The sequence below is a fragment of the Vigna unguiculata genome, chromosome 8 (assembly GCF_004118075.2).
Source record: "Vigna unguiculata cultivar IT97K-499-35 chromosome 8, ASM411807v1, whole genome shotgun sequence".
Lineage (NCBI taxonomy): Eukaryota > Viridiplantae > Streptophyta > Magnoliopsida > Fabales > Fabaceae > Vigna > Vigna unguiculata.
In genome coordinates this window covers 24,044,425-24,062,026 of record NC_040286.1, presented here as the reverse complement: position 1 = coordinate 24,062,026, position 17,602 = coordinate 24,044,425, and positions in this window count along the sequence as shown.

Below are 17,602 nucleotides of genomic sequence, written 5' to 3'. Positions count from 1 at the left end.
AAAACTCAGAAAGATTTATTAAATCCTTCTTGAGAGCTTATTCTGAAACATAACAAGAAAAAACACAAATACTATTATCTTTTTCTAAATTATGGAAGTGTCATAGGGTGATAGAAAAAACAATATTGTTCTTACATGCAAATAATGAGGCCCAAACAGAACGCAATGTGAATTCATCATTGGCCATTTGGGCTCTTAGGAGGCAGGCCATATCAACATGTGAACAACAAAACCAATCTCTGCACCCCATTTTTTCTTTCTGCACCACACATACTATTTAATTCTCAAACTCCGGCATCACTAAAAATATAATAAAAATCCTGGATTTTTTTTTTTTTCCATACTGGGGTACGACTTTGTTTAATGAATGCTAAACCTACAACATAAGATTGCGTTGACCCGAAAAACATGAGACTCAGATTTTCACTCTATGACACCCTAAAACGTGGAAGCTTTATAATTGAAAGAATCTTATAAAGGTCTATCATGGAATAAAAAGCTTGGAATGTAATTCTGAACATGTGATATTTGAGTATAAGAGGATCAATTGCATGTTATTTTTGAAAGCAAGATGAAGATATATACACTCAAACGTTAATATCATGATCATTTGTACCTTTGTTTTTTCGATTGCAGCGTGGAATGTTTGGTTATTTGTTACATTACAACTATTCACATTCATCCTTTTCTTTAGCATCATCAATGAAATGGTTTATTATTGTAAATGGAGAAATCGAAGTTCTTGGATCACAACACAAGAGGACCATTTTTTTTTCTTTACGTAAAATGCACGTGCGTCTCTATAATTCTGCACCACTTCCAGTTAAGAGACTTCACTGCCAAGTCTGGTATTGATTCTTTCTACACAATCCTAATTTGCTTGAAATTATAGTTATGAATTAAATTAATTATACTTCTTCTATACATTAGATTAAATATCATAAATTCTTTCTGTTTCTTGTATCAAGTTTTTCAAAAAAATAAAATAATGTTAATTACTTTTTATCAGATATATTTTTCACCTAATTTTTAAACAATTTATACGTGTATATTTATTGTTTCGTAATTTATTCTTATGTTTCGTAATAATTCAATCTTACATAATAGGTTTGACCTAGTAGATCTGTTTGAGAAAACTACAAAAGCAAATTAGACGATAAAATTTATGAATCATTATAAAATAATATTTATATTTAAAAAATAAAAATACTGCACTAAAAGTATTTTATCAAAAACACGCACATTATTATAATCTACCTATAAAATCATTATATCAAAATTTAAATTAATTTTATTAATATAGTCTAAGCTTTATATAACTTGGAATTTTTTTTTATCTTTCAAAGTAAGCTAAAATGATTGCTGATAAGGGCTCATGCGAATCATAGCTCATTTAAAATAGATCAGGTTAAATGGACAGTTTTGCCATCTTCACTCGGTAGAAAAAGAGAAAAATAATTTGAATAAAGAAAAGATAAATAAAATAAAAGTTAAAAGTGTATGAATGAAAATATAAAAAAAAAAAAAACAAGTAAAGTAAAGTAATACTATGAATCTTATTATTTAAAAAAAAAAAATTCTCTCGCACAAGATAACGTTGGCTGATTTATTATATCATATAATGAGATATTAAAAGAAGGAGTATCTCTTTTAATATATTTTAATAAATGTTTCTTAGTTTGGAAGGTACGTGACAAACTTTGTTGTATATGATTTTCTTCTCTGCAAATTCATACTATGTGGATGTTTTCTCTGTTAATTAATGTGTGAAATCGATATTAAAAAATTAAAGACGTGTTTATTGTAAATGGTGCATGGATGAGAATGATGATTGGAGTTATTAATATGTTGGTGGGTCACTACTATTTTAAAAGCCTGCAATTAAGCATTTGCATATGAAGAAATGTTATTGAAGTTCTAAACAAGCTCTAACATGTTAAATGCAATGCATTCCCCTTTTCTGCCAATGCATGTCAACACTTGAATTATGGGGTAACATTAACTTCTAAATACTCATAAATATTTACTTTTTCTATATAACAACGTTTCCTAAAAGTTTATCAATTGTGAGAAGATTTAACTCCTTGTTTTGATTTTCGAGAAAGGGATTTCATCCCTCCCATAAAGTCTCAGTCAAGTCTTGTACAATTTCTTTGCATAATTCATGCATTAGAACAAGTTTTTACTATAAATTCATCATTTAATTATATTATTTTATTCGGTTTGGATTACGTGTGATTTTAATCTTTTAAATCTGGCTCTAGAGTTAGTTCAAGTTTTCACCATTAAATTCAGTAAATTTTATTTTATTTATATCTTTTTCTTAAAACTCATATTTTTAGTTTTTATCTTATATAATGTTTAACTTTATCTTTTCTATCTAATGTGAGATTCTAACTTACATTTGGATTATTTCCAATAATTTCCTTTTAAGGGTGAATCCCTTTTTTCATATGGTATATTTCTCATCAAGTGTATGGTGACCCTTTTTGTTATGATTATGGTGTCAGTCACCCCGAACTATCGACTCAGTCATCCCGAGCCATCGAAGCTTTGATACCACTAATGGGTATATTTTTCTCATATGGTATTATTCTTGATAGACAAAGGTATTTGCACCAACCATTTCGTTGCTCTTATGCATGTCTTGTCTTCTAGTACTAAGTGGCAGGTACTTACAACAAACACTATGACATTCAAGTTAGCATTTGCATGTGACAATTTCAAATAGATAATTTTAGAGTATTGAAGAACTCACCTCATGTCACTTCCACTACTTGTATTTGTAGAACTATGAATTAGGCTTGGTATTGTTCACATGTTAATCTTGATCCAATCGTGTTCTAACCATGGATTATTGTTAATTATTTGATAATGCTTATTTTATTATGAGTTGTCCTTAATTTTATCTCAGAGTGTCCCCGGCTTGGCAACATCTTATTAGGAGAGGTCTTCTAAATTTAAGAGTCGAGCAACATTGTCGACAACAATTTGGGGTCCTAGACCTGGGATGGTTCAAATACTTAATCAAAAAATACACACTTAGAGAGTAATTCAAAAGAATTAGAGCAATTCATTGAACTTACATTATCAAGTAATAATGTAGGAACCATCAATTCTTTACCTTTAATATCCTCGTCTACTTAATTTGAATACTTGTAAAACATGAATATCTCCTTTCATAAATAATTGCACTACTCATACCATTGATAATATTAAACTAAAGTGATTATGCCATATATAAACCCAATTAATTATACCATCATATATCTTTATTTTCACAATCATGTCAATTCAATTATAAAATAAGTATTAAAACATCAAGTACAAATAATGAAATTTAATGACAGCAAAAAATGATACTTTTTTAGTTATTTTAGTTTTTATTTAACTTAATGGCTAAATCAATCACCAAATGAAACATGTTGCTAAAATGTTAGTCATTCATTTAATTAGCAATAAATTTTAGAGTTGTGACTATGTATTTTTTGCTAGCACAAATGACTTGCATAAAGATTTGATGAAGATATTGCATAGAGACTTGATGAGGTTATGAAGGATTGATGGAAATTGATGAAGACTTGATAAAGTGATTAAGACTTGAAGAAATGGTGTGTTGACCAAGCTTGAAGTGGGCTTAATCTGGCTAACACGTGAAGAACTTAAAGCTTGAAGATTTAAGCTTAACTTAAAGATTATTTGACATAGAATAGATATCTTGTGTTTTATTGCATTCTTTTAGTCTGTTAAAAGGGTTTTTAACATGTTAAGTGGCTTGTTGTTATAATTCTGGTATTAACATATTCAATCAGGTGAATTATCATTCAATAAGATGATTTCACTTAAGTCAAGTAAAATTAACAAATTGAACAAGCAAATAAACATGTTGAATATGTCAACTAACAAACTATAAAGCCTATATTTTTTTAGAGAGGTCTATGACAAATTCATTTTTAGCGCAAAATGAGTGTGAAATCTTTGGAAAACTCGTCCTCTTTGAATTACACAATGCCACAAACGTTAGTGAACTGCTTCTTGAATTCTAGAGTCTTGTTGGCTTAGTGTTGGTTCCTTGAAGAAAGCTTTTGGTTGGCTAGGGAGAGCCACCCCCAAGGTTTGGTCTTTCTTGGGTATTTGGGTTTTATCTAGTGTGATTCCAGATCTGCAAGTGGGAGTCTTGTTATGCTGAATTAGATTGTCATGGTATTCAAGAGTCTTGGTGTGGTTTTTTAGTTTTATCATAAGTGTAATCTTGTAAGGATTTTGTAAAACTTTTTGTTATAGTGGAAAGCCAAGTTAAGGTTGCCTTGACTAACTAAATGTAGCTCTGTTATGAGTGAGCCAATATATAAATCCTTATGCATGGTTTGATTCTTTTTCTCCTAATTAAACTTTGATAAAATCCTCAAGAAAACCATTTTAATAAATTTTTTGTATAATTATGGTACTTTAATGTAATTTGTTGTAAAAACATTGTTTATACTGTGAATTGGAATCAGTCTTGATTGATAATTTGATCAGATTTCATGTTATGGGTTAATTGTGTTTTCTGCATATTTTTTTCATGTTTTTTTCATGTTTTTCAACCTATTGATCATGTTTCTCAATCGATTGAATTATATTGATCTCATTGTGCTTCTCTATTAAGTGATTTCAGTTTGTTGATTCTGTTTTTAATTAGTCAAAGTGTATGTTGCAGGTGTGATAGATTGCTAGAAACTTGGTCAATTTAATTCAAACAAGAGATTTTTAAAAATCTAAAATTCAACTTACCTTCTTAGTTAATAACATCTTTTATATCTTACATTTTTCAATTCTTATGATGGTTTTATTAATGGATAGAATATTAGTCACTAAATTAAGTGTGACAAATGTTTGTGATAGAAAATATAGTTCCAATTATGATCACAATTTTCTTAAAAATATATTTAAAAATTGGTAGTAAATTTCATTACAAATTTAAAAAAGTTAATATAAATTTATGTTGTTAATCCAAGCACAAGATTATCAAAACTATTATTTATTATTTTGGTACAAATTTGTTTAATGTTAAAGAATACAAGTTTTTTTTGTTCTTTTCAAGTGCAGATAAAGTTATAGTTAGGATTAAATTTATGAACTCATTTTAAGCCAAAAGTGACACAAAAAATACTAACGTAATCAATTTGATTACAGTGGAACCCTTTAATAGTTTTTTTAAAGGAAAACTAAGTGTAGCTTAATTATAGTAACAAATATAAAAATCATATATCTCTATGTTTAAGCTATTCATTCCACTATGTAACAAATTCTAATGTCTTAGCGACAAGTCTAAATTTTAATAAGAATCTGTTAGAATATGTGGTTCTCATTCAATTCCTAATACCACATGTTACTTAAGCACTAATTATTAATTATTTACTGCTTAAGTTTTGAAGACTCTTCATATGACCTATTTACTGGTTCAGTTTTGAAGACTTCATATGGCCTATTTAGTGCTGCAGTTTTGAAGACCCTTCATATGGCCTATTTACTGGTGCAGTTTTGAAGACTCTTCATATGGCCTATTTACTAGTGCAGTTTCTGAAGACTCTTCATATGGCTTATTGAATGGTTCAACTTTGAAGCCTATAAATAACATCTCCATGACTTGAAAAAAATATAGAAAAACATTTTACAGAGACACACTTTGTAATATACACCTGAGTGTATTTTGGTGAGGATTCTTGTTCCCATTCAAGAGCTTTGTACTCTTCTTTTCATAGTGGAACTTTGTTCATTATCGTCCTGTGGTTTTTCCTCTTACATTCAAAAGAGGTTTTCCACGTAAATCCTTGTGTGTTATTTCTCTTGCTCTTTTATTTGTTTCTCTTTAATTTCCAATTGTCACGATCCTGTGCTTCCGCATGCTACGATACCATAACAAGTGGTATCAGAGCTCTTAGTTGGAAATTCCAAAATGTCTGCAAAATTTGACATTGAAAGTTTGATGGCAAGATTAGTTTTTCTATTTGGCGAGTCCAAATGAGGGCCGTTTTAACCCAGAGTGGGTTAAAGAAGGCTTTAGATGGAATAGAAAATAAGCCAGCTTCCATGACTGATGAGCAGTGGGAGGAGTTGGATGAAAAGGCGCTATCATCAATCCAACTCTCGTTATCAAAGGAGGTTCTCCGTGAAGTAGCAAATGAAACAACCACTGCTGCATTATGGCTAAAGTTAGAGTCTTTATACATGACCAAGAGCCTTGCAAATAAGCTTCGTCTCAAAGAACGCTTATATACCATTCGAATGGTTGAAGGTACTCCTATTCAATCTCATCTTAATGAGTTTAATTCTATCCTCTTGGATCTGGAAAATATTGATATTAAAATTGATGATGAAGATAAAGCTGTTTTGTTGGTTGTCTCTCTACCTTCTACCTATAAACACTTCAAAGAAATTATGTTGTATGGAAATAATGATACCTTATCCTTTGAAGATGTTAAATCTAATTTATTGTCCAAAGAAAAATTTGATCTTGAAGTTCATTCTGTGGACAAGGGTGAGGGTTTAAGTGTCAGAGCTAGAACTCAATAAAGAAGGAGTACAAGTGACAAAAAGTTTAGATCCAAGTCTAGGGGACGCAAATCCAACAAATTTTGTCGCTATTGTAAGAAACCTGGACACGAGATTTCTGATTGTTTTATCTTGAAGAAAAAACAAGAAAAACAAGAAAAAGGAAAAGCCACACAATCCCCTGAAGCTGCCAATATTGAAGCTGACTCTGACAGTGACATTACTTTGTCTGTTGTCTCTTCTAATAAGAGGAGTAAAACAGAGTGGATCCTTGATTCTGGATGTACTTTTCATATGTGTCCCTATAAGGACTTATTCACTACTTTTGAATCTGTTGATTGTGGTGTTGTCTTGATGGGTAATGATGCCCAATGCAAGATTGCAGGAATAGGTACAATTCAGATCAAGACTAATGATGGTGTCGTCAGGACTTTGTCTGATGTTCGCTATATACCCGAATTAAAGCGAAACTTAATTTCACTTGGCACTCTTGAATCTCTCGGGTGCAAGTACTCAGCTGAAGGTGGAGTTCTAAAGGTATCAAAAGGTTCTCTTGTTCTCTTGAAAGCTAACCGAATTGGAAGCTTATATGTCCTGCAAGGGACTGTTGTGACAGGTTCAGTAGTTGTATCATCTTCTATGGCTGAAAATGATGTCACTAAATTATGGCACATGCGCCTAGGCCATATGAGTGAAAAAGGTTTGCATCTTCTAAGCAAGCAAGGATATCTTGGTAAGCATGTCATTGGTAAGTTGGAGTTTTGCAAACATTGTGCTTTTAGGAAACAAAAAAAGGTTAGTTTCTCTACAGCAACTCACAATACAAAAGGTATTCTTGATTATATTCACTCTGATCTTTGGGGGCCTTCTAAAGTTCCTTCCTATGGAGGACGTCGTTATATGATGACTATCATTGATGACTTTTCCCGTAAGGTTTGGGTTTATTTTTTGCGACATAGAAATGAGACTTTCCCCACATTCAAGAAATGGAAAACTCTTGTTGAAACCCAGACTGGGAATAAAGTAAAGAAGCTCAGAACAGATAATGGATTAGAGTTTTGTAATGGTGACTTTAATGAGTTCTGCACAAATCATGGTATTGCTAGACACAAAACCATTCCAAGGAATCCCCAACAAAATGGTGTTGCAGAATGAATGAACAGGACTCTACTTGAGAGAGCTCGTTGTATGCTCTCAAATGCTGGGATATGGGATCAACATGATCTTTGGACCGAGGCAGTTTCTACTGCATGCTACTTGGTCAATCGTTCTCCACATTCAGCACTTGACTTCAAAGTTCCAGAAGAGATTTGGTCAGGTAATCCTGTTGATTATTCTAATTTAAGAATTTTCGGATGTCCTGCATATGCACATATTAATAATGGCAAATTAGCTCCAAGAGCTATTGAGTGCATATTTCTAGGTTATGCATCTGAATCAAAGGGGTATCGTTTATAGTGCTCTGAGTCAAAGTCTCAAAAGCTAATTCTTAGCAGAGATGTAATTTTTAATGAGGATGCATTATTATCTTCTGGAAAACAGTCTTTTGTGCCTTCTTCTACCAATACAGGTACTATATAGGGTACTAATGAGAAGGTGGAGTTTGAATTCAAATTTGAAGTTCCTGGTATTGATGTCCCATCTTCCTCTACAAATGAATCCAATAATGATCATGATGATGATGATGAATGTGATGATAAAACCACTTCTCCTATTCAACAACAAGGAGATGATTATTCTATTGCTCGGGACAGACCAAGAAGACAAATCAGAAAGCCAGCTAGATACACTAATGATTATTTCACTACCTATGCATTGTCAATTGCACAAGAGGTAAATGATGGTGTTGAGCCTGTCAGCTACACTGAAGCTGTTTCTTGTGTTGAGTCTTCTCAATGGCTAGGGGCTATGAATGAAGAAATTCAGAGTCTTTATAAAAACAATACTTGGACTCTGACAGAACTTCCTAAAGACAAACGGCCATTAAAGTGTAAATGGAACTATAAGAAAAAAGATGGCATTCCTGGGGTTGAAAATGCAAGATGCAAAGCACGACTAGTCGTTAAAGGCTTTAATCAAAAGGAAGGTATTGACTTTAATGAGATATTCTCACCTGTTGTTCGTCATACTTCTATTCGTGTTTTGCTTGCTTTTGTTGCTTTGTTTGATTTGGAGTTAGAGCAACTAGATGTAAAGACAGCCTTTTTACATGGAGAGCTGGAAGAAGAAATTTACATGAAACAACTAGAGGGATTTATTGTTCCTGGAAAGGAGCATTTTGTTTGTCGTTTGAAGAAATCCTTATATGGCCTCAAGCAAGCACCTAGGCAATGGTACAAGAGGTTTGATTCTTTCATGATTGGGCAAGGTTACTGCAGGAGTCAATTTGATGACTGTATTTATTTTCAAACATTCCAAGATGGATCTTTCATATACTTGTTACTATATGTTGATGATATGTTAATTGCATCACGTGACAAGTTTTCTATCAGGAAATTAAAAACTCAACTAAGCAATGAGTTTGAAATGAAAGAATTAGGTGCAGCAAAGAAAATTCTTGGTATGGAGATTCGCAGGGACCGTCAAGCTGGTAAATTGTTTTTATCTCAACAAAGGTATATTGAGAAAGTACTTGCTGCACATTTCAAGTTATCCTCAGATCTTTGCCCAGATACAAAGGAAGATATGGAGTACATGTCACATGTTCCTTATGCTAATGCTATTGGCAGTCTTATGTATGCCATGATATGCACCAGGCCAGACCTTGCATATGCTGTTAGCATGGTAAGCCGATATATGCATAATCCCGGCAAGAAACACTGGAATGCTGTAAAATGGATTTTTCGGTATCTAAAAGGTACTTCTCATGTTGGCTTGGTATTTGACAAAAAAATGGCTACAACTGATAATGTTGTAGGATATGTGACTCAGATTATGCTGGTGATCTTGATCGAAGAAGATCTCTCTCAGGTTACATCTTTACCCTCTGTAATAGTGCTATCAGTTGGAAAGCAACACTTCAATCTATTGTTGCATTATCTACAACCGAAGCAGAGTATATTTCAGCCACAGAGGGAGTGAAAGAGGCTATTTGGCTCCGAGGTTTGGTAAATGAACTTGGTCTAACACAGAAAGTTCTTACTGTGTTTTGTGATAGCCAAAGTGCTATTCATTTAACCAAGAATAATCGTTATCACGACAAGACCAAACACATCAATATAAAACATCACTTTATTAGAGATGTTGTTGTTGTTGGAGAAATTATGGTTGAAAAGATTCACACTTCTGAGAATCCAGCAGACATGCTTACCAAGCCGCTTCCAATTACCAAGTTTGAACATTGTTTGGACTTGGTTGGTCTATACAGCACGTGAATGCCCTTTGGGGCTTTATCGGACGATGAACACTTGTAGAATTCGAACCAAGGTGGAGATTGTTAGAATATGTGGTTCTCATTCAATTCCTAATACCAAATGTTACTTAAGCACTAATTATTAATTATTTACTGCTTAAGTTTTGAAGACTCTTCATATGACCTATTTACTGGTTCAGTTTTGAAGACTCTTCATATGGCCTATTTACTGCTGCAGTTTTGAAGACCCTTCATATGGCCTATTTACTGGTGCAGTTTTGAAGACTCTTCATATGGCCTATTTACTAGTGCAGTTTCTGAAGACTCTTCATATGGCTTATTGAGTGGTTCAACTTTGAAGCCTATAAATAACATCTCCATGACTTGAAAAAAATATAGAAAAACATTTTACAGAGACACACTTTGTAATATACACCTGAGTGTATTTTGGTGAGGATTTTTGTTCCCAATCAAGAGCTTTGTACTCTTCTTTTCATAGTGGAACTTTGTTCATTATCGTCCCGTGGTTTTTCCTCTTACATTCAAAAGAGGTTTTCCACGTAAATCCTTGTGTGTTATTTCTCTTGCTCTTTTATTTGTTTTTCTTTAATTTCCAATTGTCACGATCCTGTGCTTCCGCATGCTACGATACCATAACAGAATCTTAATGTCTTAGACCTTTCTTTATTAAGAGTTCGCGTTAAGCCTTAAGTTCAAATGTTAAGAATGACCAATGATGTACTCTATGTCTAGATACACAATCAATTAGTTGTCTATTCTAGTTTAAGTTATAATATCGTGTCCAATGATTAGATATCCACAAATATGAAATAAATAATTATCATGCAGTTACGATTGAAAATAGAACACAAGAGTATGAAAAATAAATATATTGGAATAGTAGAAATCACAAAGAGTTAATATACATTACGTCCAATCCTTCTGATTACAGGAGTTAGTTACTCCTATACATTCTGAACACTAGAAAAAGAATCATGTTGAATGCCTCTAGCCTCCAAAATGCTCCTTTGCCTCCAAAGATTTTTAGAAGAATTGAATAATTGAATAATTAAGGAATTCCTTTTTAACTATCTCAAGTCTTCTATTTAAAGATTTTTCATAGGCCTGAAATTTGTATTTGAATAAATTGTAATAGGTAATCCTTGATATATATATATATATATATATATATATATATATATATATATATATATATATATATATATATATATATATATATATATATTAATCTTTGAAAATTTCATATCTTTGATATATTCTCAAAGCTTATGATTTGTAATTGAAGTAACCAACTCGGTGGATAACTGATTTTGTTGATATATTCTTTTAATATTTAGATTATATTGATAATCTTCTTAAATCTCAAAGATTTCCACTTATCCGCAAAATATAAACTAAATATTTATTTTTTCCAAATTTATTAAATAAAATCTGAAATATCTAAAAGGATAATAATAAAATATATATAAAAAAAGCAAAAAAAAAAAAACACGATAATGCTAATTATCATATTCAATCCTCCAAGATTTGTTATATGTAAAACAAAGAATGATTAAAAACACAACCCAAAAGGGGTGAATTGGTTAAAATATATTCTCTAAAATTTCTAAGAAAACTTTACCTTAAAATTGGTGATAACAAAAGAAATCCAATGTAGTTGTTAATGAGCACCAAAAACATCAAATTTGAAGATAATGAGCACCAATTAATACAATGTTTTGACATGTTTAAAGACAATGCTTTTGCAAGCGTACCAATTTGTTGTTGTAACAAGTAAATGGACAAAAGTTCAACTATTCAATCCTCAAAGATTTGTTATAAGTAAAACAAAGAATGACTAAAAACAAAAATTAAAGGGGGTCAATTGGTTAAAATATATTCTTTAAAATTTCAAAGAAAACTTTACCTTAAAATTGTTGATAACAAGAAATCCAATGTAATTGTTAATGAGCATAAAAAACAACAAATATTGAAGATAATAAGCAAAAATAAAACATAAGAGCACACAAAGAATTTTATATTGGTTTCATTATTTTGAATCTACATCTAGTTAATCCAAACAACTTGAGTTGAATTTTTCACTAAATTCTTGAAAATGTTTAATTAGAAGAAACACCTATTCAAGTCAACTAAGAAAAAAAAACACGTCTTGAAACACCCTTAAAGAAGATTTATAAGGTAGTGAAAACACTCAATTACCTATTGCACAAACTAAATACTAGTACAAAGATATCAAATTCAAGTTAGAAGAAAAGCGAAGAAAGATATCACCTGATATGTGAAAGATTATACAATACAAACTTCTATACCATTATCACCTTCCTTAAGAATCTTGAACACTTATTTTCTAAACAAGATGTTTTTCTATTATATATAGTTTTAAATTTATAAAATTCTTTAGTTTTTAGTCATTTTCTTTGCGGTTTAAAGAATACATCTTAGGTCACATACCAACAATTAAATTGTTTATATAACCCTAATGCTTTTGATTTATTGTCTTGTACCACATGTCTCTTATTTGAACATTTTCGAGACCGTTTAAGTGAGTTATCTTCCCTCAAACTAGTTTTGTGTGCGACACCTGCTTAAATTAGTGTCTTTCTGATAAAGGGTTCTTTGATTTGTGTCGCTTAAATACTAAAATTTTTGTTTGAATAAAACTTCTTTCCTAAAACTTGAAAATGAAATTAAATAAAGGTAAAAAAATGTAAAACCATAATAAAAATAATTAAAAATAAAGTTGAACAAAAACATAATATAAAAGAAAAAATATAAGAGCGTAAATAAACACTAATTTTGATATCAAAAGTATATGCATTTGGAACTTATAAAAAAATACCAAACTTAGGAAATTGTAATAAAATATAGTTTTTTATACGAAATAAAGGCAATGATGTCTTTTTCTATAATTTATTACTTTTTGAGAAGTTAAGTTGTTGTGATTAATATATATTAAGGTAAGTTGTTCTTAGATTAATTCTGATTTCCACCTTTAAATATATGTGCATTTGTTAATTCACACACTTGCATATTCTAAATCGGAATCATTCGAATAAATTCAACAATAAAATATACTAAAAATGAAGAAAAACTGTTAACTTGGTCTTCGACCAAAGTATTTGTTGACCAACATCTAAATGTGAGTTTTCTAGTGTCATAATTTAACTCAAATATAAAATAGTAAAACCATTTTCTTTTGCTTTTGTTTTCCTTAACACAATCACGTTTCACTATAGATTAGTTTAAATCATTTGAGTTTATTTTTCTTGCAACCTCTCAAAGTATGTCCTAAAACTTATTTTAATCTCTTTTTTTTTTAGCATGATATTTTCAACGTTTAAGTTTGCTAATGAAACACAAAGTTGTTTTGATGCATATATACTACTAAAAATATTTCTTTATTCCAAACAACTTATCGATGCGTACAATGTAATAATGCATAATTAGTATTAAATATTACCTAGCCTTTCCACATAAGAAACTTAAGTTTCACTCAAAATTAGCAAGTCAAAATAACCCATTTTTCGTATACTTGTAGAAATCAGGGAAAACTAGCTACATATACAGCTGATATATAGTTATCATATACCCTTCATTCTCTCTCATTGTGAACTATATTGGTTTCTATAATCAACTCGTGTTATCATGATTAGTCTTTATTTTTTAATGAATGCGTTTTAAAATTCATATTCATTATCTAATTGGTGATGGAATTTTTTTTTCACGTTTTTTATAATTTTAATTTTTTTTTTGGTTGTTGATCAACTCTGATATTCATAATGCTAAGTACTTGTTGTACTCATATCTAAAACGATGAGTATAATATAGTGCGTAGGTATTATTTTTGGTTGAATCCATTGGAATTTTTCTCTAGTCTAAATTTAGTATCATTGAGCAACATAATAAATATAATACAAACACAAAAGTCATGAAATTAATTAGGTCAAAATATCGTTGTCGACGACCATATCTGAAAGAGAGACAGAGGAGGCAATTAACCAATGTGGTGGAACTAAAAGTCTAGGTCCAAATGGATTTAATTTCCTCTTCTTAAAGTATAATTGGGTATCCTAAAGAGTGATGTTTGTCAAATTGTAAAATGGTTCCAAAGTGAAGGAAAAATACTAAACGGGTGTAATTCTTCTTTCATAGCACTTGTACTAAAAAAAAAAATAAACCCTTTAGGCATGGATGATTATAGGCCTATATCTTTAGTTGGTTGCACGTATAAGATAATCTCAAAGATCCTTGCTAATAGACTAAAGAATGTGTTACCTAAGATCTTGGTGCTAATGAGATTGTGGAAGAATGTAGGCTTAAAAAGAAGAGGTTGACAATAGTCAAGGTAGATTACAAAAAAGCCTATGATTTAGTAAGATGAGATTTCTTATATTACATGATGGCCAGATTAGGGTTTTGTGCTAGGTGGGTTGGGTGGATTAAAGAGTGTTTGGAATCGTCGGTTGTGTCGATTCTGGTTAACGAGAGCCTTACCAAGGTGTTTGTTCCTACTAGGGATCTTAGGTAGGGGGTCCCTATGACACCTTTCTTATTCCTTCTTATAGCGGAGGGCTTAACAAGGTTGGTTAGACAAGCTATCAAGAAAAACCTATATTGTGGAGTAAATGAGGTTGAGGGTTTGGGGTCTGAAGCTAGGAAAATAACATGGGTTAAGTGGAAAAACATTTGCAAACCAAATGAGGTTGAGGTTTGGGCATAAGAGACATAGGAAACTTCAACACAACATGCTTAGACAAATGGAAATGGATACTAGGATTGGAGGATCATGGTTTGTGAAAAGAGTTACTTGAATCAAAGTATGGGTCATGGAGGAATCTCAATGACTTTAACATTTCTAGGAATGCCTCAAGGTGATGAAAAGATATCCATAAGGTGTGTGGGAGTGATGTGCGAGGAACATGGTTTGATAATTATTGAATATAGAGAAAATAGGGATTGAGATTAATCTCCCTTGTGTAGAAAATACACATAGGGGCTGTATTTATAATAAAGAACATATGAGCTAAGCCCAAAAATACATATGAAGAATAATAACAATAGAAACAAAAAGTAAGATATTAAAGATATCTTAACAATAATTACATTGAGTGGGTTGTAGGAGAAGGGGAAAAAAACTAGTATAATAGGCATCGATTCTTACCAAAATCTAAGCAAAAAGGGAGTCTATAGCTTCGGTTCTTACCATAACCGAGGCCAAATGCTCTAGGAATTTTTAAATTAATTAAAAATTTTGTGAACCTATGGTTTCGGTTCATGGCAGACCCGAGGCAGAAAAATGCCTTTATGGCTCCAGTCCGTCTACAATCGAGGCAGAAAAGCGCCTCTATGGCCTCGGTTATCACCCGAGGCCAAAAGGCACTCCCTTTTGGCCTCGCCCCAATATGCCTCGGTTCTAAAATCGAGGTAGAATTACGAAAACAACATGGGCCAAAAGTCCTTACTGCACTGGTGTCATCACATTAAAAATCCATCAAAATATTAGTAACCGTAGGATGATACTTCAATTATATATTTTTTAAATTATATTAAATTATTTTCAACAGCGACGGTAGTGGTTGTGGTGGTAGTGGTGAAGGGTTATGAAATAGAGAGTGAGGGACATAAAGTGGAGGGGGGACTAAACTGAACAAACTTAACTAAAATAGGAACTTGTTTGAACAAAGCACAAATTGTCATAATTAAAACAATCCACGTAATGTGAATAGTGTCAGCTTGTATACTCTATCGTTATTAATTTAAATGGCGTCAATTAAAAGGGCGAAAAGATTGAACATAATTTAGCAAAATAGGGACCAAATTGAATGTGCAAAAAAAAAAAGTGACCAAATTAAACAAATTGAATCAAAACAGGGACCAAAATAGTATTTAAACCATAAAAATAAAATATGTATCCTTTTGACATTGGATATTTGATAATATCATGTTTTCTTTGTTGTGATAATATATGAAATTCTTTTGTAAAAGATTATTTAATTAGTATTTGAAATAGTAAAAGGTTGGTTACAAGCACAAGTAATGCATATACCAATTCACCGATGGAGATGAGACAAGAATTTCATACTTCGTTGGGTATGAGGATGAGGTTTTACTTCGAGGATGGGGATGAGATTATCAAACTCACACCCATCCCCCTATTTTCATCCCTAGTTGGGCGAGCCTAATTTAATTTAAGTTTATGGGCTCAAGTCGAGTTTAGATAAGTGGAGTCAGGTTAAGTTTCAGTCAAGTAAGCTTTATTCGATATTTGGCCACGTAAATTTGAGTCCGGGTTGCATTAAGTTATCTCCGGTTGTCAAGTCAACATGGACACTCAAGTTTGATTTAGCCCGGGCCTAGTTGGACCTAAGTCAACTCAGATCCACCTTAAGACAAGCCCAACTCAAGTTTAATCGGGTTGAGACCAAGTTGAGTCGATGAACACACATAAAGATTGAAAATTTTATCTCATTTATAACTCAACCAAAAATGTTAACTTTCTTATAAGAATAATACTATTTTTTATGTAAGATTTTATTAAAAAAATTAAACCATTTAAATTCTTTTAATTTAGACTAAAAATAAATATAATAATTTGAATTACCTAAATATTATACAATACACTTTAGCGCCAAATTGAGCACAAAACTGAAAAGAAGAATCCGTAATGTTTCTTTCATCATATTTTTTTCTAATAATATATAGGTAACGAGAACTAGTAAGGTATATCTGAAAACTACTTCAAAGACATATACTATTTTATAATTTAATGAATAAAGTTTGTTTAAATTTAAACTACTAGGGAGTTAGTTATATATAGATTAGATGACAAAAGGGAAAAAAAAAATTAAATGGCAATCATTGCACACGCAATCGGGTTCAGCGTTTTCGTTCACCCCATACCATACCTACTCCTTGGAGTTATCGGAATTTAGCGAAAGAGATAGGAAAGAGGAAAACACTTCACAAATGCATGCATTTCGTTAATGCATTCATTCAACTACTTTTTATTCCACCAAAACAAACATATGGTCATCAAAAAACCCATAATATTCAAAATCTTAAATAATATTTTTAATCATTTTCGTCACCCACCCTCCCTACCTTCTCTTCCTATATTATAACACTAACAATTACACACACCAACTCATTATTATCTCACTCACACCGACGCACACGACAACAAAACTCTCTTTATTCTTTTGTTTCTCACCTTTGTCTTTGGTTGAACTTCAAAAATCTCTAAATTATTCAACAACAAAAAATGGTCATGGGGCTATGCAACCTGCCATGCCTTTTCTCTTGATGTTTTTCAGACAAGAATTTTTGCGACACACTTTTCAACTGTTCATTCATCGTAAAGGTTTGACTACTTTTCATAATGTCAGAAAATATATGCATGTAATAATGTTATCCTTATAGGTACGTGTATGGTGTTTTACTTGTTCCTTGGGTTTTGTCGGCAAAAACTATTCGAGAATTAATAAGACGCATCAAAATGTTCTATTCTCTCTAGTGTTGAAAATTCTCTGACTTTCGTTTTCCTTCTGCGAATAGAATGAATTCAACATATTCGGGCTACACGAAGGACACATTTTGATCAATGTGTTGGGGTTAATATAATATTTAAACTAAGAATGATTTTAATGTCTAGTATTCTTCAATATTGTAAGATAGCTTAAACAATTTTTTATCCTA